This window comes from Sciurus vulgaris, assembly GCF_902686455.1.
Source record: "Sciurus vulgaris genome assembly, contig: HiC_scaffold_289_arrow_ctg1, whole genome shotgun sequence".
Lineage (NCBI taxonomy): Eukaryota > Metazoa > Chordata > Mammalia > Rodentia > Sciuridae > Sciurus > Sciurus vulgaris.
In genome coordinates this window covers 662,366-689,273 of record NW_027632763.1, presented here as the reverse complement: position 1 = coordinate 689,273, position 26,908 = coordinate 662,366, and positions in this window count along the sequence as shown.

Genomic DNA, 26,908 nt, shown 5'->3' with positions numbered 1-26,908 from the left:
GATGTTCTCTTTTTATAAGATGTTGTCAAAAGGCCATATTATTTCTGTATTAATTTTTAAGAATGGACAAATAATTAAGACAAAGCTTCATTAATTCTGCTGCTAGAGAGGAGTTATAAAAAAGAAGTAGTAGCTCTATGGGAATGACCACAAATGGGTACATGGTTTTCTTTCAGAGAAAAGAAAAACTTCTGATTGACAGGTGTAGGTGCACAAACTGTGGATGTGTTAATGCCCTAGAACTTCAACACTTCACAAATAAAGTTCATGGTATGTATATTACACCTCAATAAAGTGTTTTATTTTTTAATAAAAGAGTACATGAGATGCACTGCTGTGAGACAGGTATAGCCCACTCACTAGACCACAAGCCCTAAAGAGTAATGTCTTTTTATTGATCTTTAGAGTCTAGTTCAGAGGTAAGACTTACAGAATGAGTAAAGATGACTGGGTACTAGGGACCATCTTTGAAGGCATATACTCAAGACCTAGCAAGGCTTTGGTCACTCTTATTACAGCAAAGCATGATGAACCTTCATGAGAAATAATTTCACAGGTATAAAATTAGGTAATTCACAAAACACTCTCATATCTGTGCCAGTATTTGAAATTATGCACACATATAAAAGTTTTATGAGGTGGGTAGACCAGCTCACTATCCCTGAAACTCACAAAGGGAGAAAAGAAACTTCCTAAAACTTAACAGTCTGCCCAAGAACCTGGCTGCAAATGGCATCACAACACCAGAGGCCAGGCACAAAGTGCCTTCTGTCACATCAACACCCTTGTGGGCAAGTGAAGTTGAGCCATGTCACAAGCCTTCACAAAAATGACCAGAAAAGTTCCATTCAAGGGCTGAGGTTCATTGCAGGATCACCTCTAATATATACTTTTGCTTTAATTCACCTAGTCATTTTCTTTCCCAATCCAGTTATCCACAGCATCCTTTTGATAAGACTTCCTCTGTTTTCCTTAATAATATGCCATGAAGAATTAGAGTGGTCCTGCAGACAGCTTAGAAAATTTTTTGCATGCACTGCATGTCTCCCACTCCTGCTTTCAGATTTCATTCTCCTAAGGAACTGCCAACCCCATTCAGTCCTCACCAGTGCCCATCAAACAAAAAGATAAGACGTATTCATATTAGACAATCATAAGACTGCTGTGCATTCACTACATGTGTAAAAACATGGAATCCCCAACACATTAATTTAGAATATTCTAGAATCAGAAAATGACTGAGGAGAACCACTGGGTTTCAGGGCCATTCTAACCCAGTATTCTCTTCATACTCATTCAGCTCCCACACGCTTCCCTTCACTGAGATAGTGATGTGCCCATCCACTTCCAAGGACTCTACCTCAGTGGGCACCCACCCTGTATGTGAGTTTCCAATGCACAGTTGTTTCATTCAACTTTGAGTGGCTTTCCTTTGTCTCCTTAACATACTTGACACTGCCCATGCCCAAATGATTTCTTCTTTCCAGTTTATAAGATTCTAGCAGACCTAACCTTGAAGAGTTCCAATGCCCTGGCAAGAGACACACATCACCTTGAGCTCCAACTATAGCTCTTCTCTTGCATTCCTTTTCCAGGGATGAGAGAACAGCTTCTCCCCACCTTCTTTATATATGAGAATGAAAAGATATTTCTCCCCCAAACACCTAGGATAAGAAGAGATAGAATCAGATCACATGATGAAGTCTTCTAAGTGCCAGTACAGACTGTGATCCTTGGCTCTTCCTTAGATGTGACAGACATCCTGAAGCACTATCAGAACTTCTGTTAAATGGCCATGCTTAAGTTTGGATCAAAGAATAAAGCCTTAAAAAGTGTTCCAACTCCCTGATACAACATGTCCCTGGCCAGGATCACAACACATTTACCTTTAAGGGAATTTGGAGCTTTAAAAGTTAATTTTTATAGATTACATGAGAATCATTAGCTACTTCTTAAATGAGTAAGTGATCAAATGATGAAATGACCTATATATGACACTGAAAATCCAAAATTAAGCTGATAAGTCACTCATTTTTGACTGAGTATTAAACTGTACATGAGATGCATAGTTGTGATGCCCCCCCCAATTACCCAGCCAATATTAGAATGGCTTGAATATTCCAAGGACATTGACACTATGAGATAAAGGATGGAGAGGGTGGATGGGGCACAGTTCTTAATATACAGAGTTAGGCAGCACTAAGTAAAAATTTATTTTGCAAAAACTACATAAAAACAAATTTCTGAAGAGATAAGGAGCAGGTGACTCTGAATACTGTCATTTACGTGTCTAATAAGAGTGTAATCAGCAGAGGTGGGCATGGAAATAATAATGTCACCATGCATGATGTTTACTTTAAAGGTTAAAGTATGTTTTCCAACCTACAATTTTATTCAACAAATAAATACTTGCAGTTATAATTCCAAGAACTTAGAACAACAGCTACTACTATCTTTTTCAGAGGTATCCCATTATCTCAACATTGTTGAGGACAGTTATCTGACTTGCCCAAGGTCACAGCCACTATTTCAGGGCTGAGACTGAAGACTTTGGTCCAATGTACTTTATAAACACCACCTTTCCAAAGGCCATATGCTATCTTATTTATTTATTAATTCAAGGAATACTTATCTACTCATCTAATAAATATTTATTGCTTAGTATGGACAATCACTGTGGTTAAGTTGCTGAGCCATCTCTTTGCCTCGAGGGTTTACAATAAGTATAATTAACCCAAGAATGCAATGGTTATAGACAGATAAGACAACCATAAAAAATCATTATTTTATAGTACATAATATATGCACTGAAAATGCCTCTTGCTTTTGACTGTTGCCATTTCAAAACATTATATGAACATAAATTTAAGAGTTCAAAAAGAGAAAGGTAAGATTTAATTAACAAATTCCAGGATTGACAACTTTAGAATTTATTGTTCATTTAAACTCTATATTAATTATCCTAGTTTATGTAAAGCATTTAGTTGCAATTATGAGCAACTGACCTAAGATATATAATAGACTAATATTTGTTTAAAGTGCCTTATTGTCATTAGATCTGTGCATGTAAAATGGAGTGGCATTTTATTTCAAATAAAAAAATTGGTACTTACAATATTAAAAAGTTGTCTTTAAACACTATATTGTAAACTAAAATGAAACCAAGTCATTCTAAGAGTCCACCCTTATGTGGTTTTTCAGTTTGCACAGAAATAGTTCCTAACACACATCATCAGTAGCAGAACAGAATCAGCTACCTGCAGACACCAAGAGAAGAAGCTAAAGGCCTCAATCATACTGCACCAGTAAATGATGTAGACCTCAAACTTACCCATCTGCATACTGCCAGGCAGTGCCCATGTCCTGGTTTAACACTGCCTTTGAGACAGCCTTTCACATGCCTCCTGATAGTGTATAAGAAAATATGAAGTTCTTATAATAATTTGGTCACTGAGACATTCACTATACACAGTGGAATTCTGTGAAAAGCACAGGACAGACAACTGAGTCAGCAGGCTAGGCACTATTTGTTGAAACAACCAACACATTAGAGGAAATGCCAGAGAAGGGGCATAGAATGTACACAGTCAAACTGACTTGTGGAGTATAGTATAAGGAGTAAAATCAAAGAAAAATACAGGAAATGAAAAACACATCAATAAAGAATTAGAAATTGTGAAAAAATACCAAGCAGAAATTTGAGAAATGAAGGAATAAATAAACCAAAGTACAAATTCAATGAAAAGCATCCCCAACAGCCTAGATCACTTGGAAGACAGAACCTCAGACAAAGAAGACAAAAATATCCTCTTGAAATAAAGTCAACCACACAGAGAAGATGGTAAGAAATCATGCACAGAACTTCCAAGAAATATGGAATAATGTAAAAACACCAAATTTAAGATTTATCAAAATAGAAAATGGCATAATAGAAATTTCAATGACATAATAGAAAATTTACCAAATATAAACAATGATATGGGAAATCAAATACAAGAGGCTTACAAAACCATAAGTGTACAAAATTACAACAGACCCAAACCAAGGCACATTATGAGAATGACTGACATATAGAATAAAAATAGAACTTTAAAAACTGTGAGAGAAAGAAATCAAACTACATATAGGGGAAAGCCAATTTGGATTTCACCTGATTTTTCAACCCAGAGACTCAAAGACTGTTGGGAAGAAACACATTTTCATGAACTTCATAAACAAGTTGGGTTTTCCATCCTCATATCAGACAAAGTAGACTTCAAATCAAAGTTAGAAGTGATAATGAAGGACATTCATACTACTCAGGGAATCATACATCAAGAAGACATAACAATCATAAATATTTATGTCCCCCATATTGGAGCATCTACTTACATCAAGCAAACACTTCTCAAATTCAAAAATCAAATAGATGACAAAATAATAACATGGCTTACATTAATACACTTTGCCTCAAGCAAATACAATATCTTAACAATGCATGAATCCTTTTCTAAAACAGATCCAGACAATCTGCTATGCCAAAAAGCAACAATTAGTCAATATAAAAAATAGAAATACTACCCTGCATTCTATCAGATTACAGCAGAATAAAACTATAAATCAATGATAAAACAAAAACCACTGCAACACCTAAAGACTAAACATGCTACTGAATGACATTTGGACAGCAGTAGAAATCAGGGAGAAAATAAAAAGTAGAGGTAAGTGACAACACCTGTTCAATGTGTCAACTTATCTGGGAAACTATGAAGGCAGTACTAAGAAATTCATTGCACTGAGCTCATTCATTAAAAGAATAAAATAAAATTTATTAAATTAATTAATAAAATTAAAAGAATAAATGGCCTAACTCAAAGCCCTAGGAAAAGAAAAAATCAACACCAAAAGTAGTAGAAGACAGAAAATAATTAAACCAGAGCCAGAATCAATGAAATTGAAACAAAAGAAACCATTGAGAAAATTGAAAGTTGGTTCTTTAAGAAAATAAATAAAATTGATAAACCATTATCTAGACTATTGAAATGAAAGAGAGAAAGCCCAAATTACTAAAATTCATGATAAAAAAAGGAATATCATAATGGACACTACTGAAAACAATAGAAAATAAAAAATTATTTTGAAAATACATACTTCAATGAAATAGATAATCTTGAAGACCTGGACAAATTTCTAGAGACAAATAACTACCCAAACTGAGTCAAGAGGACATGCACAATGTAAACGGACCAATTATAAGCAAAAAAATTGAAGACTAAGACTGTCAAAAACCTACCAACCAAGAGAAGCTATGTACCAGAGATGAATTCTCAGCTGAGTTCCACAAGACCTTCAAAGAAGAATTAATGCCAATACTCCTCAAATTATGCCATGAAATAGAAAAAAGAGAACCCTTCCTAATTTGTTCTATGAGACTAGTATCACATTGATACAAAAAAAAAAAAAAAAAGACACATCAAGGAAAGGAAACTTCAAGTCTATATCCCTGGATGAACCAGACCCAAAAATTCTTAATAAAATTCTGACAAATCACATACAAAGACAGGTTAAAATCATGGCACTGCTATAAACATTAGTATGACTGCGATACTGTAGTATGCTAATTTTAAGTCCTTTGGGTATAAGCCCAGGAGTGGGATAACTGGGTCAAAAGTTGAATCCATTCCAAGTTTTCTGAGGGATCTCCACACTGTTTTCCAAAGTGGCTGCACCAATTTGAAGCTCCACCAATAATGTAGGAGTGTGCCTTTTTACCCACAACCATGGCAATGCCTATTATTGCTTCTGTTCTTGATAATAGACATTCTAATTGGAGTAAGATGAAATCTTAGAATTGTTTTAATTTTCTTTTCCCTAATTACCAGAGACATTGATTGTGGAACCAATCAATTGATTGTAGATGCCCTTCAACAGATGAATGGATAAAGAAACTGTGGTATATGTACATAATAGAATATTATTCAGCCATAAAGAAGAATAAAATTATGGTATTTGCAGATAAATGGATGAAATTGGAGAATATCATGCTAAGTGAAATAAGTCAATCTCAAAAAACAAAAAGCCAAATGTTTTCCATGGTAAGTGTATAATGATATATAATGGGGGTAGAGGGGTTGTGGCTGAGAGAAGAATTGAGGAACTTTAGATTAGGTGGAGGGAAATTGGAGGCGGGTTATGAAAAATGGCAGAATGAGACAGGCATCGTTACCCTATGTACATGTATGATTACACTAATGATATGAATCTACATAATCCACAATAGAAATGAAAAGATGTACCTTATTTATGTACAATGAGTTAAAATGCAGTCTCTAAAAATAAAAATAATAACTAAAAAGAGATGGCTCACCACAATCCAATGGGGTTCATCCCAGAGTTGCAAGGTTAGTTCAACATGGAAATCAATAAACATAATAAACAATAATAAACACTTCAGTAGACCTAAAGAAGAGAATCATGTGGTCATCTCAATAGATAGAGAAAATAAATTTGACAAAACACAGCATCCATTCATAATTCAAACAGTAGAAAAACTAGGGATAGTAGGAACATACCTCAACATTATGAAAGCCATGTATGCTAAGTCAAAGGATGGCATCATTCTAAATAGAGAAAAAAATGAAGCCTTCCCTGTGAAATCTAGAAGATATATGCCCTCTTTCAACACATATTTCACATAGCTCTTGAAATTTTTAGTCAGAGAAATTGAACAGATGAAAGAAATTAAGGGTATATGAATAGTAAAGAATAATTCAGCATATGACTCTTTGCCAAAGACATGATTCTACATTTAAAAGACCCAAAAGCTTCATCAGAAAGCTTATAGACCTAATAAATTCAGAAAAAAATAGCAGGATATAAAATCAATACCCATAAATCTAAAGTATTTCTATACATCAATGATGAATCAACTGAAGGAGAAATTATTAAAACTACTCCATTCACAATAGCTGAAAAAAATGAAATATTGGGAATCAACCTAACAAAAGAGGAGAAAGGCCTCCACATTGCAGACTAAAGAATGCTAAATAAGAAAATTGAGACAAATCATAGAAGATGGAAAGATGTCCCATGCACTTGAATAGGCAATATTAATATTGTCAAAATGCCCATACTACCAAAAGTGTTAGATTTCATGCAATTTCTACTAAAATCTCAATGACATTCTTCACAGAACTAAAAAAAGCAATCACAAAACTTATTTTGGAAACAGGAGATCCAGAATCGCCAAATAAACTTTATCAAGAAGAATGAAGTAGGAGGGATAACAATACAGATCTACAGAGTAATGGTAGCAAAAATGGCATGGTATTGGCACCAAAATAGACAAGTAGTACAATGGTACAGAAGACACAGACAGACCCAAATAAATAGGTTTATCTCATACTAAACAAAGGCATCAAAAACACACAATGAAAAGAAAGATAGCCCATTAAACAAATGGTGCTGGAAAAAAAGGAAATTCATATGTAGAAAAATAAAATCAAAACTCTATTTCTAACCCTGTGGAAAAACCAACTCAAAGGCAATTAAAGATGAAGGCACTACCACAGAGACCTGCACTTAATAGAAGAAAAAATTGGACCAAATCTCCACCATATCATCTTAGAAACTGACCTCCTTAACAAGACTTCTAAGAATCAAGAAACAATAAATGGGATGAACTCAAAATAAAAACCTGAGAAAGGGAAGCAGTAACACGAAGAGAGGACCTAAAGAATGAGAGAAAATCTTTACCATATAAACATTAGATAAACAGGAAATCTACCAGATATATGAAGAACTCAAAAACTAACCCAATAAATAAATGGGATAATGAACTGAACCATTGCTTCACTGAAGAAAAACTACAAATAATCAATTAACATAAGAAAAAATGTTCATCATCTCTAGCAATTAGAGAAATGCAGACAAACAACTCATAAAGATTTTTTATCCCACTCCTATTAAAATGAGAATTATCAAGACTGAAAGCAAAAATATGTTTTGAAGGATGTGGGGATAAAGGTACACTTACTTATTCATTGCTGTGAGGCCTGCAAATTGATTTAACCATTCTGGAAATTTTTGAGATTTTTCAGAAAACTCAGAATCAAATGACCATTTGTCCCAATTATCCCACTACTTGGTTTACACCCAAAGGACTTAAAACCAGTATACCACAGTGACTCAACCAGATCAATGCTTACAGCAGCTCAGTGCACAATAGCTAACTTAGATACCTGTCAACAGATGCATGGATAAATATAATTTAGTGTATGCAGACATTAGAATGTTATGCAGACTTAAAGAAAAATAAAATTATGGCATTTGCTGGTAAATGGATGGAGTTAGAGAATACCACAATAAGTGAAATGAATTTAAACCTAAAATCAAAGACCAAATGTTTTCTCTGATAAGCAAATAATGATCCATGATGTGGAGGGAATGAAGTTTTCAGATTGTGCAAATGGGAGTGAGGGGAAAGGAATCAGTGTAGGGAGGGGAAGAACAGTGAAATAACATGGACATTATTACCCTGTATGCATACATGATTACTAATTTTCTGTCTGCAAAATTTTCAGCCTGTAGAAGGAGAAATTGTGCTCCATTTGGGTACAATTTTTCTGAATGCATAGTACTGTCATATATAACTAATTGGAAATGATTAAAAATAAATTTTTAACAAATAAATGTTTGCCAAATTCTTTTTATTTATAGAACTTCTTTCCAGTATAACTTCTCTGCTAGTGAGAAATGCACACTTTTCCATGAAAAGCTTTGTGATGTTTTTTTCATTTGTGGAACTTTTCTCCAGTATAATTTCCCTGGTGGTGAATTAGGCATTCTTCTTTATTCTTTTTTATTTTTATTTGTCACAATCTGCATATTCCTAAGACTTCTCACCAGTATGAACTTACTGGTGTTGAATAAGTTATGATGTTCAATTAAAAGCTTTGTCATATTCTGTACATTTGTAGGGATTCTCTCTAGTATGAATTTCATGGTGTCAAATAAGGCTTGATTTTACCTTAAAAGCTTTGCCACATTCTTTACATTTGTATGGCTTCTCTGCAGTATGAATTTTCTAGTGTTAAGTAAGGTTTGATCTCCGCTTAAAAGCTTTACCACATTCTTTATGTTACTAGGGCTTCTCTCCTGTATGAATTCTCAAATGGCAAATAAGGTGCAATTTTTTATTAAAAGGTTTGTTGCATGTTGTACATTTGTAGGGCTTCTCTCCAGTATGAATTCTCTGATGGCAAATAAGGTATGATTTTTCAATAAAAGCTTTGTTGCATGCTGTACATTTGTGGGGATTCTCTCCAGTATGAATTCTCTGGTGTTGAGTAAGGTATGATCTTTGATAGAAAGTTTTACCACATTCTTTACATTTGTAAGGTTTCTTTCAAGTATGAATTCACTGAGTGAATAAGGTATGATTTTTCATTAAAACCTTTGTTGCATGCCCTATATTTGTAAGGCCTCTCTCCAGGATGAATATTTTGATGGCAAATAAGGTGTGATTTTGTATTAAAAGCTTTGCCACACTCTTTACATTGCTATGGCTTCTCTCCAGTATGAATTCTCTGATGACAAATAAGGTGTGAGTTTGCATTGAAAGTTTTACCACATTCTTTACATTGGCATGACTTCTTTCCACTAGGAATTCTCTGATGGCAAATAAAGTGTGATTTTTCATTAAAACTTTTGTCATATGCTATACTTTTGTAGGGCTTCTCTCCAGTATACATTCTCTGCTGGTGAATAAGGCCTAATTTTTGAAAATATGATTTGTGATGTTCACTCTCACTTAAATTTTCCATATTGTCCTTTGTTGTAAATAATCAAGGTCACAATTTCCATATTTTCCATTAATTACTTTTTGAAATATATGTCTTATGCCCGATTCTGGTGAAAATTCTTGTGTATCATGAGAAGTCATGCTGAAATGAATGAAAATTTAAATACTACTTGGTAGACTGGGATAAATATATTTTCCATGCATAGCATAGGAAATTATAACAATGTTAACAAGAGCAGGACCTCAGTCATGTAGTACATTAGCAAATAAAAGGCCATCATTACTACAGAAACTTATACAAAAATGTACAGACACAATTATGTTGTAAAAATTACCCAAATTATTGTAAAGAGCACAGTATGCAAGATAAGTGCAGTACTAGAGAAAGCAATAGAGTAGAGGAAACAAATGTATATTGCTTTTATCAACCACAGCCTTTCCTTCTCCCTAATGTAGCATTGTGCAATTAGGAAAAAAAATCTACAAGGTACCTTCACTCTCAGTAGAATAAAGGAAATATTAAACATACACAAACATTTCTGGGTGTTTTGAAGATTACATGAAATCTGGTTTCTGTCTCCCAAGACACAGAGATCTAGAACTAACAGGCAGGTTTTGAATGCTAATACAATGAATATTCAAGAAGTTTAAATGGGGTAGGAATCTTAAGAACAAATATGGACAAAGTTTTAGTGAGAAAAATATACACATATGTATAGAATTAATCAAAATCAGTTTGAGAGGAAATAAAAGTCTTGCAGAGCCTATGTCAATATTACATGGATTAAGCCAACACATGGAAATCAAGACTAATAAATTGCTTTTTAATGTTTGTGTTATTTGCTTGTGTCATTGTGTGTTTACTAGTTATATCATTGTATTTTAACGTATTTATACATGATGAAATGACAAATGTAATGTTAATAACATGAGCATTATTTTGTATAATTATCAGTTTTGTGCTTACAAATGTTGCACTTATTCTATTAGTATTTATCAAGAACATATTACATAGCAGTTACCATGTGGAAAAACAAAACTCTTGACCACATTTTGCCCATTGAAATTAAAATTTGTAATCTGAATAACAATATGCCATCACTCCACAAAACACAACACCTGGTGACCACAACCATACTCTGAATTTCTTTTTCACATGTGAATCAGATGCTCTTGCAACTGACTCTGTCTGCTGAATTTCACATAATGCAAAGTCCTGCATATTAATAATATCACTTTAAATGACAGTATATTTTATTTTATACCTAAATAGTAACAGCATATATATATCATTCAATCATTAATGGGCACATCAGTTTATTCTATTACTTGAATAATAAGAACCATGCTTGCACTGAACACAATACTGAAGTTATATCTTCAACATGCTGGTTTAATCTTCTATGGATACATATTTCATACTGGCATTTCTGGCTCATGAGGTCATTCTACTTTTATTTTATTTTTTTAATATGTGGTGCTTGGGATTAACCCCAAGGGTGCCATACCACTAAACTACAACACAAGCCATTTTAAAACTATTTGAGACATATTGTTTCTAAGTTTCTGTGACTTGCCTCAAACTTGAAATTCTTTTGCATTGCCTCCAAATTAGCTGAGATTTCAAGCATGTAGCTTTAAACTGTACTTGACTACTTTTATATTTATTTAAAATCTTCCATACTGTTTTCCCAAATGACTCTAAAATCTACTGTTGACTTTCTTTTTATGGACAAATCAATTAAAAATAGTACAGAACAAAAAGATAAATGAAATCAGATCTTAATTAAAATAAAAAACAAAAATATTAGTAATTAAACATTAGGTAAGTGACAGTTATGAATTACCCCAAGAATGCTAAATAACCATTCCAAGGAAGTTTGGTGAGCTAACTTCAGAGAAAATTTGTTAATATGAATAAGCAGAAATTCTGTATGTGAAGATGTCCTTACAAAAAAGTGTCTGAGAGAGGCAGAAATGGTGTGCAAATCTATAATCCTAGCAATGTGGGCGAGGTTGAGTAAGGAGGACCATAAGTTCACAACCAGTCTTATCAACATAGTGAGATTCTTTGAAAAATTAAAAACCTATAGAATATATAAAGAAAAGTGGGAATAAAGATATATAAAGGGAAGTGTGAGAGAAAACAAAGCATGCACTATGAACAGCAATGAATCACACATTATACTATTAAGCAAATTAGGGGGGAAATTATAAGAAATATAGAAAACAACTTATAAAAAGTAGGAGTAGTGAGTTCTTTACTTTTAAAGTTGTTTTTGATTATTAATGCATTATTATAAAACAAATTAAAACAACAACTTGACTAGCAAAATTAAATATAATAGAAGGAACTGCCATGTCAGTTCTGGCAGAGAGAGAGAGAGAGAGAAGCAAGAAATGGAGCATGACCTGCTCCTAGGAGCCATCTCTGGCTCTCCAGCCCAAGGCTGCTGAGTAAGATGGGGGTCCCAGGAAAAGGTCAAAATCTCTGCCCTGCAGACCCCCAGATTTCTACTGTGACTGCTCACTGGTTGGCCTAGGCTGCGAATGTTTGGTAGCTCTGCCTGCCTGACCTGATAGTTGCATTGATTTTTCTGATCTCAGACCCAGGAATCCTTTGCTATCAATCTCCTGGCCAAATCCTGTCTACCCTATCCAAAACTTGTACTGAGAAATTGGCATTATTGTGTGGTAGGGGCATTAATTTCAATAATAATGGTGGTCAACCAAAAGTGCCAAGTCCAGCGGGGGGTGGGGGGATGGATAACAGAAAGGTTGGCCAATCAGCACAGAGTAGGGCCCTCTGTGTTCACTCTTTGTAGGCTCTATTTGATGACACCTATTTGATGAAGACAAACAAGTATCTTATCCATCCCAGAAGGTGAGGGAAGCTGTGGAGTGTGACAGGGGGTTCCAGGAGCCAATCCCAACCACCTGTGGGTTCCCTGAAGGATGGGTGGAGTCAGCACAGAAGGATGTCACCAATTCCTGGAGCAACTTGAAGCAAGTGCTGTTCAGATTTATTTTAGCTCTTCTTTTATAGCATTAAGTAAAGCAGGGTTAAACAAGATACAAGTTACAGAGAAATTACCACAAAATGTGTCATTGACCACATGTTCTGGCAGGTGTCTAAGAAACAGTGGGTACATTAAGGTCAACTTTCTATATTTACTTAAAGTTACTCACATAAGCCTATTACAGTGAAAGATGGTTTCCTGTTTTCATCCTACTGGCCTTTGTTTACTCTTTGGTGTCAGACCTCTTGTTAGCATAATGAATGTATTTTAAGTTAAATTTACCAAACTGCTAAGCAAAGCATGCACTTAATCTTTAGCTCATATTATTGTTTTGATTTAACCTTAAAGGTCACTCTAGTACCTAAACAAGTTCAGTTAAGACTAAGTTAGGTTATTTTATTGCCAAAGAATCAGTGTGAGTACCTAATTTTATCCTATTGTTCTTTATGTCATTGATTTATCTTCTACCTATTATAATACATATGTGAAATTTAAGCCAGCATAAACTACTCATAACTAGTTAACAAGCAATGAGGGCATTGGAACTTAAGATAATACTTTTCTAGATGTTTGTGTATGCTCTTTCTTTGTTCTTTAGTCCTACATTTCCAGGGTGGCCCTTGATGTCCAACCCTTTGAAGGAAGGACAAATATTGGACATTTGTCCATTTACCATTAAAATTAATTATTCATTCACCATCTTCATTGTACACTCCTGTATAGGGAAGAGGTGGATCTGTGGGAGGTGGGCCCTTATACTTATTTGTTTCCTTCTAGATAGATACCAAAAATGTCCCCCAATCTTTTAAGTTAAGTAGGGTGGTCCTTGAACTGTGGGGACAAGTCTCCTGTTTTGTTTGTCAGGCTACTTTGCTGGTAAGGCATTAATTGGGGCAGGTGTGGTCAGCATAGAAGCAAGCAGTTCCTGTAACCATAGTTTTCTAAAGAACTCATCAAACTCTGTAATTTCAAATGTAAGTGTGATATTGGTACATTTTTTAAAGCATTCCTCATCCTCCCCCAAGCTCTGCAGACTCATCAAGATTAAATTCTTTTCTTAACAATCCAGGAAATATGATTTGCAGTTGCTTAGTTATAAGTATGATAACTACAAGAAAACATCCAGTTCCTAGGAGAGAAGACAATGGTAATTTCCTGGAATGGTGGCCTTGACAAGCCCTTCCCCATGTTCAGACCTTGTCAAACAGCATGGAGGAAACAGTCCTCGACAAGGTGGAACAGTGAACACCTTTGGACAGTTGGTGTTTGCTCACCAAACAGAGAAACTGCAGGGTAACGTACCATTTGAACAATTAGAAATGCCCAACACACTTCAGGAAGATTTACTGGGTATTTCTAGGAGACCTGTGTATATATAATATGAAAAAGCTGCTCTCAACTTGCCCCCCAACCTTGTAAAACTTCTGCTGCTTCTGCAAAAGTAGTTGCTGATATATGCTACAGTTAGAATATGATGTTATATAAATACCCATTTGTTTTTAAAAGTCAGAAATGTCTTGAGCAAGAGCTTTGAAATGAAGTTGCTAGACCAGCTCTAGGAGTGACATTGTCCTTGTTTATTCAGTGGGTAGAGGACATGAAGAAGACTAAGCATGGGAAGGGAGAATCCTGGGCCAGACTGTTTATGTGTAAAAGACATCTTTTATATTATAACCATTGCTTGGTGTGTGAGTTTTACTCCTCATTTCTGTGTATATATTTGACAATGCTAAGTATGTTTTTTTTTTTAGAAATGTCAACTTTTTAGATATGCTAATGTTAAAAGTAGAAGTGGTAAAATATAACACATTTTGTAAATTAGTTTTAAAAAAAATCCTATGAAATGTTTTGTGGAGGACAATAGACAAAATTCCTGTTGAGTAATAAATACTGTATGCTGATTCTCTAGAGCCTTATCCCAATGTGCTAACAATGAGGCAAAAGTAACCATTGTTCCTATGTCCATGCATTTGTTTTACTTTGCTCTCTACAGAGTATATATAAAGGACAAATGAGTCGTAATGTACATCTAGTTTTTCCAGATGTTGAATAGGTTGTTAGTGTATGAAAAAAGGAGAATTAGTAAACAAATTTTGTATGTTATGTAAAAATTCCTAATGCCTAGGAAGGATTTTTTCTTTTTTAAATTGGAGCATTATAGCACACTTGGTTGGTGAAGGACCAGAATGTTCATATTTTGAAGACATTTTTAAAATTAGAACTCTTGTGAATGTGTGCAGTTTCTTCAGGACTGAACGTACATACTAAACAAATTTAGTTTTTAATAGAAGTACTTGGTGAATATTAAATGTAGAGGTAGTAAAATATCACTTCATAAGTCTGAGTATTCTCTCTGATATGTGGAAGCTAATACACAATAAGATGGGAGAGTGTAGAATAAAATTTCATTGGATTAGACAAAGTGGAATTAAGGGAAGGAAGTAGAGATGGGTATAAGAAAGGCAATATAATTAACAAGACATAACTTTTCTATTTTCACATATGAATACACAAGAAGTGTAACTCCACATTGCATACAACACCAAACATGGAAAGTTATACTCCTTGTATATATATATATATATATATATATATATATATATATATATATGTCAAAATACATACTACTCTCATGTAAATCTAAAAAGAACAAATAAAAATTTTTAAAAAGAAAAATAATAAATCTAAAATGAATGCAAATATATGCAATCTACTGGAAACTCTATATCTAAGGAAACATGTAGAATGAAAGCAAAAGAATAAAAGCGTGTCACATAAAAAAGTGACCAAAAGGCCTACACGCTGCTTCAGAGACCAGGACAGGTCAACCAGGGACTTCCCCAAGCAGCCCGGCTCCCTCTGGCAGGAAGTGCCTTTTCAGGCTAGCTTCTTAGAGCAGACTGCACAGTGAGAGCCTTTCAACACAGAGCCAGACACAAGTCCCAAGCTAGCAGAGACCTCCGACCTGCAAGCATTCTTTGGGACCGGAGCAGGGCAGCCAGAGACCTATCCAGGTGGCCTTGCCCCACTCCAGCCCTCAGGCTTTTTCAACAAGGCGATCCAAGATGGCGGCCTAGAAGGTGACTGCATCTCCAGTCACTCCAGAACCCAGGATTCAAGAAGGGGAGGCACTGAGAAACTCAGACTAAAATAGAACTACGGGATGAGTCTCTCCCACCCTGTGAAGCTCGGACCAGACAGGTGGCAAGCCCAGATTCAGGCGGCTTATTAGAGTGCAGCAGGGCAGCTAGAGTCTTCTCCAGGCAGCCGTGGGCACTCCAACGGTGGGCTCCTCTCACACGGCAGGCTTCTCGGAGCAGGCCGCCCAGTGAGAGACTTTCCACACAGAGCCAGCTCCAAGCCCTGAAACCAGTAGCGGGCTAGGGACAGCTTTCTTTGGAAGTACTGCATTATCAAGTTACTCCAAGATTTCAGGCTACTAAAGGCTGGGAGGTGATACACTGGAAATCTACAGGGACACTATAAGCAAATAGAGGAAATCTGCAATATCACAGAGTCCCACTGACATCTGACCAATATGAGAAAACAAGGGAACAAAATGTCCAAAACAAACCTAGATACTATATCAGTAAAACTCAAGGACAGCACAGCAGAAGATATGTCAGAAAAGGAGTTCAGAATGTACATAATTAAAACAATCAGGGAAGCAAATGAGGAGATGAAAGAGCAAATGCAGGCATTGAAGGGGGAGATGAAAGAGCAAATACAGGCATTAAATGATTGCAGCAATCAACAGTTAAAAGAGCAAATATGGGAAGCAAGAGATCATTTCAATAAAGAGAGATACTGAAAAAAAACCAACCAGAAATCCTTCAAATGAAGGAAAGAAATCATAGAAAACTCCATAGAAAGCATAACCAATAGAATAGAACACCTGGAAGACAGAACCTCAGATATTGAAGACAAAATATTTAATCTTGAAAACAAAGTTGACCAAACAGAAAAGATGGTAAGAAATCATGAACAGAATCTACAAGAATTATGGGATATCATGAAAAGGCCAAATTTAAGAATTATTGGGATTGAGGAAGGCTTAGAGAAACAAACCAAAGGAATGAACAATCTATTCAATGAAATAATATCAGAAAAGTTCCCAAATCTGAAGAATGAAATGGAAAACCAAGTACAAGAGCCTTAATGGACTCCAAATATACAAAATTACAACAGACCAACACCAAGGCACATTATTATGAAAATGCCTAACAAAATACAGAATTTTAAAGGCTGTGAGAGAAAAGAATCAAATTACATTCAGAGGGAAACCAATAAGAATATCAGCAGATTTTTCAATCGAGACCCTAAAAGCTAGAAAGGCCTGGAACAACATTTACCAAGCCCTGAAAGAAAATGGATGCCAACCAAGAATCTTATACCCAGCAAAACTTACTTTCAGATATTGACGATGAAATAAGATCCTTCCATGATAAAAAAAAAAAAAAAGCTAAAAGAATTTACAAAAAGAAAGCCAGGAGGGAATTCAAGATGGCGGACTAGAGGGTGGCTGCGTTTCGTGTTGCTCCAGGACTCAGGACTCAAGAAGAGGAGATATAGAGAGCCTTGGGACCAACTCAAAGCAGCCGGGCGAGAGTCTCCCACTGGGCAGGCGTCCCGGACGGGGCGGTAGCCCCGAAAGCAGGGATCTTTGCAAAGTAGAACTGCCGGTGAGGCGCCCCTCCCCCCGCCGGAGCAGTGATCGCAGACAGCTGGGAGCATTGAAGAGGTGGCTGTTCACCACAGCGCTTGGACTCGGCGAAACCCACCCGCGCCCTGGGAGGCTGCCCAAAGGAGAAGGTGCTTCGTGAGCTGTTTGGAATGAAAGTGACCACCCCTGAACACAGGGGGCTGCCCAGAGGAGAAGGAGAAATACGGGCTCGGCACATCTCTTGGAATTGGAGCAGCTGCGCCAGGGCTCTGGGCGGCTAGCTGGTGGAACAGCATGGTGAGTGGTTTGGTCCCAGAGCATCCGCTCCTGAACATAGGGGGGTTGTCTGGAGAAGGAAGAGGAGCGCGGCGGGGTGCTTGGGCTCGAAGTGACTGCACCAGGGCTACGGGTGGCAGTCGGGACAAGAAGGTGCACAGTGAGTTCTTGGGTCTCGTGACGCACCAGATCTCTGGGTGACTGCCTGGTGGAGAAAGTGGTGCGTGGTGGGTCACTTGGTCTTAGAGCGACCGCACGGAACAACAGGTGGCTGCCGGAGGAAAAGGCGTGTGATGGGTCACTGGGACTCAGAGTGATTGTAAGGGGCTCCAGGTGGCTGCTCAGAGGAGGGGCCGCATAGCCAGGTGAAAAGTGCAGAGCAGGGTCCTAGACGGCTTCTTGGTGGAAGGGCCCCACAGACAAACTGAGGGGCGGAGCGAAGGCTCCAGGACTGCAAGCAGCTTCTCTGAGGAGAGGCAGCCTAAGGAGATTTGTTTGCGAAGGGTGAGGCTTCCAGGCCCAGGAGGTAGGTCCGGGTCCCTGGGAACATTGCAGAAGAAGGCTGCCCAGCCCAGGAGGTAGTTGTGAATTGAACGGAACCTCTGGGAGGAAAACCGACCAGCGAGACCTCCCCACCAGGTGACTCCTCCCTGTTGGGTGAGGTTCTCCCAAAAGGACCGTAAAATCAGAGACACAGGCCCAAACTGGTCTTGCATCAGCCCACAACCTACTTCCCTTCTGGATGACCATTCATCAGCAAGTGAAGGTACCTCTGCCCACTAGCAGGGAATATACCCCACCAAAAGGCCACCACCCCTAGGGAGTCACCTCCCTTGTGGAGCACTGCATTATTAACTTCCTCCAAGATTTCAGGCTACTGAAGACTAACAGGGGATATAATAGAAATCTTCCGGATATTATAAGACAATAGAGGAAATCTGCAATATCACAGCGGTCAACTGATACCGGAACAATATGAGAAAACAAGGAAAGAAAATGCTGCAAACAAATCTAGATGTTACATCAATGAAACCCAACGACAGCATGGCAGAAGAAATGAAAGAAAGGGAGTTCAGAATGTACATAATTAAAATGCTCAGGGAAGCAAATGACGAGATGCAAGAGCAAATGCAGGCACTGAATAATCGCACCAATCGACAGTTAAAAGAGCAAATACAGGAAGCAAAAGATCACTTCAATAAAGAGTTAGAGATATTGAAAAAAAACCAAACAGAAATCCTTGAAATGAAGGAAACAATAAACCAAATTAAGAACTCCATAGAAAGCATAACCAATAGAATAGAACACCTGGAAGACAGAACTTCAGACACTGAAGATAAAATATTTAACCTTGAAAACAAAGTTGAACAAACAGAGAAGATGGTAAGAAATCATGAACAGAATCTCCAAGAACTATGGGATATCATGAAGAGGCCAAATTTAAGAATTATTGGAATTGAGGAAGGCTTAGAGAAACAGACCAAAGGAATGAACAATCTATTCAATGAAATACTATCAGAAAATTTCCCAAATCTGAAGAATGAAATGGAAGATCAAGTACAAGAGGCTTATAGGACTCCAAATATACAAAATTACAACAGACCCACACCAAGGCACATTATAATGAAAATGCCCAACATACAAAATAAAGACAGAATTTTAAAGGCCGCAAGAGAGAGGAATCAAATTACATTCAGGGGGAAACCAATACGGATATCAGCAGATTTTTCAATCCAGACCCTAAAAGCTAGAAGGGCCTGGAACAACATTTTTCAAGCCATGAAAGAAAATGGATGCCAACCAAGAATCTATTACCCAGCAAAACTTACCTTCAAATTTGATGATGAAATAAAATCCTTCCATGATAAACAAAAGCTAAAAGAATTTACAAAAGAAAGCCAGCATTACAGAACATCCTCAGCAAAATATTCCACGAGGAAGAGATGAAAAACAAAGAAACAAATCAGCAATGGGAGGAACCATCCTAAAGGAATTGTCAAATAAAGGAAGAACCAAGTCGTCTCAAAATAAATAAATAAATAAATAAATAAATAAATAAATAAATAAATAAATAAAATGAACCAAATGACCGGGAATACTAATCATATCTCAATAATAACCCTGAATATTAATGGCCTGAAACTCATCAATCAAAAGACATAGACTGGCAGATTGGATCAAAAAGAAAGATCCAACAGTATGTTGCCTGCAAGAGACTCACCTCATAGAAAGAGATACACATAGACTAAAGGTGAAAGGATGGGGGAAAACATATCATGCACATGGACTCAGCAAAAAAGCTGGGGTATCCATCCTCATTTCAGATAAGGTAGACTTCAAGTCAAAACTAGTCAAAAGGGATAAAGAAGGACATTACATACTGCTTAAGGGAACCATAAATCAGCAAGACATAACAATCATAAACATCTATGCCCCAAACAGTGGCTCATCCATGTATGTCAAACAAATCCTTCTCAATTTCAGAAACCAAATAGACCATAACACAATAATACTAGGTGATTTTAACACGCCTCTCTCACCACTGGACAGATCGTCCAAACAAAAATTGAACAAAGAAACCATCGATCTCAATAACACAATCAATAATTTAGACTTAACGGACATTTATAGAATATAGCATCCAACCAAGAGCGAATACACTTTCTTCTCAGCAGCACATGGATCCTTCTCTAAAATAGATCATATATTATGCCACAAAGCTAATGTAAGCAAATACAAGAAGATAGAGACACTACCTTGTATTCTATCAGATCATAATGGATTGAAGTTAGAAATAAATGAAAGAGTAAAAAACAGAAGCTACTCCAACACCTGGAGATTAAACAATATGCTATTACATGATGAATGGATAACAGAAGATATTAGGAAGGAAATTAAAAAATTCCTAGAGGTAAATGAGAACAAAGAAACATCATATCAAAATCTTTGGGACACTATGAAAGCAGTACTTAGAGGAAAATTTATTTCTTGGAGCGCATTCAATAAAAGAAGTAAAAATCAACAAATAAACAACCTAACACTTCAGCTCAAAGCCCTAGAAAAAGAAGAACAGACCAACACCAAAAGTAGTACAAGACAGGAAGTAGTTAAACTCAGAGCTGAAATCAACGAAATTGAAACAAAAGAAACTATACAAAAAATTGACAAAATAAATAGTTGGTTCTTTGAAAAAATAAACAAAATTGATAAACCCTTAGCCACTCTAACAAAGAGAAGACGAGACAAAACCCAAATCACCAAAATTCGGAATGAACAAGGAAATATCACAACAGACACGATTGAAATACAAAACATAATTAGAAACTATTTTGAAAATCTATATTCTAACCAAATAGAAAATTTCGAAGACATCAACAGGTTTCTAGAGACATATGAATTGCCTAAATTGAACGAGGAGGACATACAAAATTTAAATAGAACAATTTCAAGTAATGAAGAAGAGGTCATCAAAAGCCTACCAACAAAGAAAAGTCCAGGACCAGATGGGTTCTCAGCAGAGTTCTACAAAATCTTTAAAGAAGAGCTCATTCCAATACTTCTCAAAGTATTCCATGAAATAGAAGAGGAGGGTACCCTCCCAAACTCATTCTATGAAACCAATATTACCCTGATACCCAAGCCAGACAGAGATAAATCGAGGAAAGAAAATTTCAGACCGATATCATTAATGAACATTGACGAAAAAATTCTCAATAAAATTTTAGCAAATCGCATACAAAAATATATTAAAAAGATAGTGCACCACGATAAGTGGGTTTTATCCCAGGGATGCAAGGTTGGTTCAACATCCGGAAATCAATAAATATAATTCACCATATCAATAGACTTAAAGTCAAGAACCACATGATTATTTCAATAGATGCAGAAAAAACATTTGATAAAATACAACACCCCTTCATGCTCAAAACACTAGAAAAAATAGGGATAGTGGGAACATTCCTTAACATTTTAAAGTCCATCTATGCTAAGCCAATGGCTAATATCATTCTAAACGGTGAAAAACTGAAAGCATTCCCCCTAAAAACTGGAACAAGTCAGGGATGCCCTCTTTCACCACTCCTATTCAATATCGTTCTTGAGACTCTAGCCAGAGCAATTAGACAGACCAAGGAAATTAAAGGAATATGAATAGGAAAAGAAGAACTCAAACTATCCCTATTTGTGGATGATATGTTTATATACTTAGAGGAACCAGGAAATTCCACCAGAAAACTGTTAGAACTCATAAGTGAATTCAGTAAAGTGGCAGGTTACAAGATCAATGCTCATAAATCCAATGCATTTTTATACATAAGTGAGGAATCCTCAGAAAGAGAAATTAGGAAAACTACCCCATTCACCATAGCATCGAAAAAAATAAAACACTTGGGAATCAAGCTCACAAAAGAGGTAAAAGACCTCTACAATGAGAACTACAGAACACTAAAGAAAGAAATTGAAGAAAACCTTAGAAGATGGAAAGATCTCCCATGTTCTTGGATAGGAAGAATTAATATTGTCAAAATGGCCATACTACCAAAAGTGCTATACAGATTCAATGCAATCCCAATTAAAATCCCAATGATGTACCTTACAGAAATAGAGCAAGCAATCATGAAATTCATCTGGAAGAATAAGAAACCCAGAATAGCTAAAGCAATCCTTCGCAGGAAAAATGAAGCAGGGGGTATCGCAATACCTGAACTTCAACTTTATTACAAAGCAATAGTAACAAAGACGGCTTGGTACTGGTACCAAAATAGACAGGTAGATCAATGATACAGAATAGAGGACACGGACACAAACCTAAATAAATACAACTTTCTAATACTAGACAAAGGTGCCAAAAATATGCAATGGAGAAAAGATAGCCTCTTCAACAAATGGTGCTGGGAGAATTGGAAATCCATATGCAACAGAATGAAACTAAACCCATATCTCTCACCCTGCACAAAACTCAACTCAAAATGGATTAAGGACCTTGGAATCAGACCACAGACTCTGCAGATTATAGAAGAAAAAGTAGGTCCCGATCTTCAACATGTCGGCCTAGGACCAGACTTCCTCAACAGGACTCCCATAGCACAAGAAATAAAAGCAAGAATCAATAACTGGGATAGATTCAAACTAAAAAGCTTTCTCTCAGCAAAGGAAACTATCAGTAATGTGAAGAAAGAGCCTACAGAGTGGGAGAATATCTTTGCCAATCATACTTCAGATAGAGCACTAATCTCCAGAATCTATAAAGAACTCAAAAAACTCTACACCAAGAATACAAATAATCCAATCGACAAATGGGCTAAGGAAATGCACAGACACTTCACAGAAGAAGATGTACAAGCAATCAATAAACATATGAAAAAATGTTCAACATCTCTAGTAATAAGAGAAATGCAAATCAAAACCACCCTAAGATTCCATCTCACCCCAATTAGAATGGCGATTATCAAAAATACAAGCAACAGGTGTTGGCGAGGATGTGGGGAGAAAGGTACACTCATACATTGCTGGAGGGGCTGCAAATTAGTGCAGCCACTCTGGGAAGCAGTGTGGAGATTCCTTAGAAAACTTGGAATGGACCCTCCATTTGACCCAGCTATCCCACTCCTTGGCCTATACCCAAAGGATCTAAAATCAGCATACTACAGAGATACAGCCACATCAATGTTCATAGCTGCTCAATTCACAATAGCCAGACTATGGAACCAACCTAGATGCCCTTCAATTGACGAGTGGATAAAGAAACTGTGGTATATATACACAATGGAATATTACTCAGCCATAAAGAATGACAAAATTATGGCATTTGCAGGAAATGGATGAAATTGGAGAATATCATGCTAAGTGAGATAAGCCAATCTCAAAAAGACAAGGGACGAATATCGCTAATAAGTGGAGGATGACACATAATGGGGGGGAGGGAAGGGTTAGTGTTAGGGTTAGAGTTAGGGTTAGTGAGGGGGGCAAGTATGGAGGAAGAAAGTACTGTATAGAGGGTAAAGAGGGGTGGGAGGGGTGGGGGGAAGGGGAAAAATAACAGAATGAATCAAACAACATTACTGTATGTGGATTTATGATTACACAAATGGTATGCCTTTGCGCCATGTACAAACAGAGAGGCAACATGTATCCCATTTGTTTACAATAAAAAAAAAAACTAAAAAAAAAAAAAAGAAAGCCAGCATTACAGAACATTCTCAGCAAAATATTCCATGAGGAAGAGATGAAAAACAACAATGCAAATCAGCAAAGGGAGGAACTAGCCTAAAGGAATAGTCAAATAAAAGAGAAACCAAATCATGTCAAAAAACAAAAATGAGTCAAATGACTGGGAATACATATCATATCACAATAATAACCCTGAATGTTAATGGCCTGAACTCATCAATCAAAAGACACAGACTGGCAGATTGGATTAAAAAGAAAAATCCAACAATATGCTGCCTGCAAGAGACTCATCTCATGGAAAGAGATACCCATGGACTAAAGGTGAAAGGATGGGAAAAAACGTACCATGCACATGGACATGGCAAAAAAGCTGGAGTATCCATTCTCATTTCAGATAATGTGGACTTCAAGCCAAAACGAGTCAGAAGGGATAAATAAGGACATTACATACTACTTAAGGGAAGCATAAATCAGCAAGACATAACAATCATAAATATCTATGCCCCGAACACTGGCTCATCCATGTACATCAAACAAACCTTCTCAATTCGAGAAATCAAATAGACCACAACACAATAATACTAGGTGATTTTAGTACACCTCTCTCACCGCTGGATAGATCGTACAAACAAATATTGAATAAAGAAACCATAGATCTCAATAACACAATCAACAATTTAGACTTAATTGACTTATATAGAATATACCGTCAAACAAAGAATGAATACACTTTCTTCTCAGCAGCACATGGATCCTTTTCTAAAATAGAGCATGTTTTATGCCACAAAGATACTGTTAGCAAATACAAGAAGTAAATGAGAACAAAGACACATCATATCAAAACCTCTGGGACACCATGAAAGCAGTACTTAGGGGATGATTTATTTCATGGGGCGCATTCAACAAAAGAAGTAGAAATCAACAAATAAATGACTTAACACTACAGCTCAAAGCCCTAGAAAAAAAAGAGCAGACCAACACCAAAAGTAGTAGAAGACAGGAAATAGTTAAAATCAGAGCCAAAATCAATGAAATTGAAATAAAAGAAACAATCAGAAAAATTAACAAAATAAATAGTTGGTTCTTTGAAAAAGTAAACAAAATTGATAAACCCTTAGCCACACTAACAAAGATGAAGAGGGAGAAAACTCAAATTACTAAAATCTGCAATGAACAAGGAAATATCACAATAGACAAGAGTGAAATACAAAACATAATTAGAAGCTATTTTGAAAATCTATACTCCAACAAAACAGAAAACCTCGAAGACATCAACAAGTTTCTAAAGATATATGAATTACCTAAACTGAAGCAGGAGGACACACACAACTTAAATAAATCAATTTCAAGCAATGAAATAGAAGAGGTCATCAAAAGCCTAACAACAAAGAAAAGTCCGGGACCAGATGGGTTCTCAGCCGAGTTCTACAAACCCTTTAAAGAACAGCTCATTCCAATACTTTTCAAAGTATTCCATAAAACAGAAGAGGAGGGAACCCTCCCAAACTCATTCTATGAAGCCAATATCACCTTGATAACTAAACCAGACAGAGACACATCAAGGAAAGAAAATTTCAGACCAATATCCTTAATGAACATTGATGCAAAAATTCTCAACAAAATTTTAGCAAATCGCATACAAAAATATATTAAAAAGATAGTGCACCACCATCAAGTGGGTTTTATCCCAGGGATGCAAGTTTGGTTCAACATCTGGAAATCAATAAATGTCATTCACCATATCAACTGACTTAAAGTTAAGAATCACATGATTATTTCAATAGATGCAGAAAAAGCATTCGATAAAATAGAGCATCCCTTCATGCTCAAAATACTAGCAAAAATCGGGTAGTGGGAACATTCCTTAACATTGTGAAGGCCATCTACGCTAAGCCCATGGCCAATATCATTCTAAATGATGAAAAACTGAAAGGATTCCCCCTAAAAAATGCAACAAGGCAGGGATGCCCTTTCACCACTTCTGTTTAACATCGTTCTTGAGATTCTAACCAGAGCAATTATAAAAACCAAAGAAATTAGAGGGATACGAATTGGAAAAGAAGAACTCAAACTATCCCTGTTCGCTGATGACATGATTATATATTTAGAGGAACATGGAAATTCCACCACAAAACTCTTAGAACTCATAAGTGAATTCAGTAAAGTAGCAGGTTACAAGATCAATGCCCATAAATCCAACGCATTTTTATACATAAGTGATGAATCTTCAGAAAGAGAAATTAGGAAAAGTACCCCATTCAAAATAGCCTCGAAAAAAATAAAATACTTGGGAATCAATCTCACAAAAGAGGTGAAAGACCTCTACAATGAGAACTATACAACACTAAAGAAAGAAATTAAAGAACACCTTAGAAGATGGAAAGATCTCCCATGTTCTTGGATAGGAAGAATTAATATTGTCAAAATGGCCATACTACCTAAAGTGCTATACAGATTCAATGCAATTCCAATTAAAATACCAATGATGTACCTTACAGAAATAGAGCAAGCAATTATGAAATTCATCTGGAAGAATAAGAAACCCAGAATAGCTAAAGCAATCCTTAGCAGGAAGAGTGAAACAGGGGGTATTGCAATACCAGATCTTCAACTCTACTACAAAGCAATAGTAACAAATACGGCATGGTATTGGTATCAAAATAGACAGGTAGATCAATGGTACAGAATAGAGACATGAACACAAACCCAAATAAATACATTTTGCTCATACTAGACAAAGGGTCCAAAAATATGCAATGGAGAAAAGATAGCCACTTCAACAAATGGTGCTGGGAAAACTGGAAAACAATATGCAACAGAATGAAATTAAACCCCTATCTCTCACCCTGCACAAAAGTCAACTCAAAATGGATCAAGGACCTCAAAATCAGACCAGAGACCCTGCATCTTATAGAAGAAAAGTAGGTCCAAACCTTCAACTTGTTGGCTTAAGATCAGACTTCCTTAACAGGACACCCATAGCCCAAGAAATATAAACAA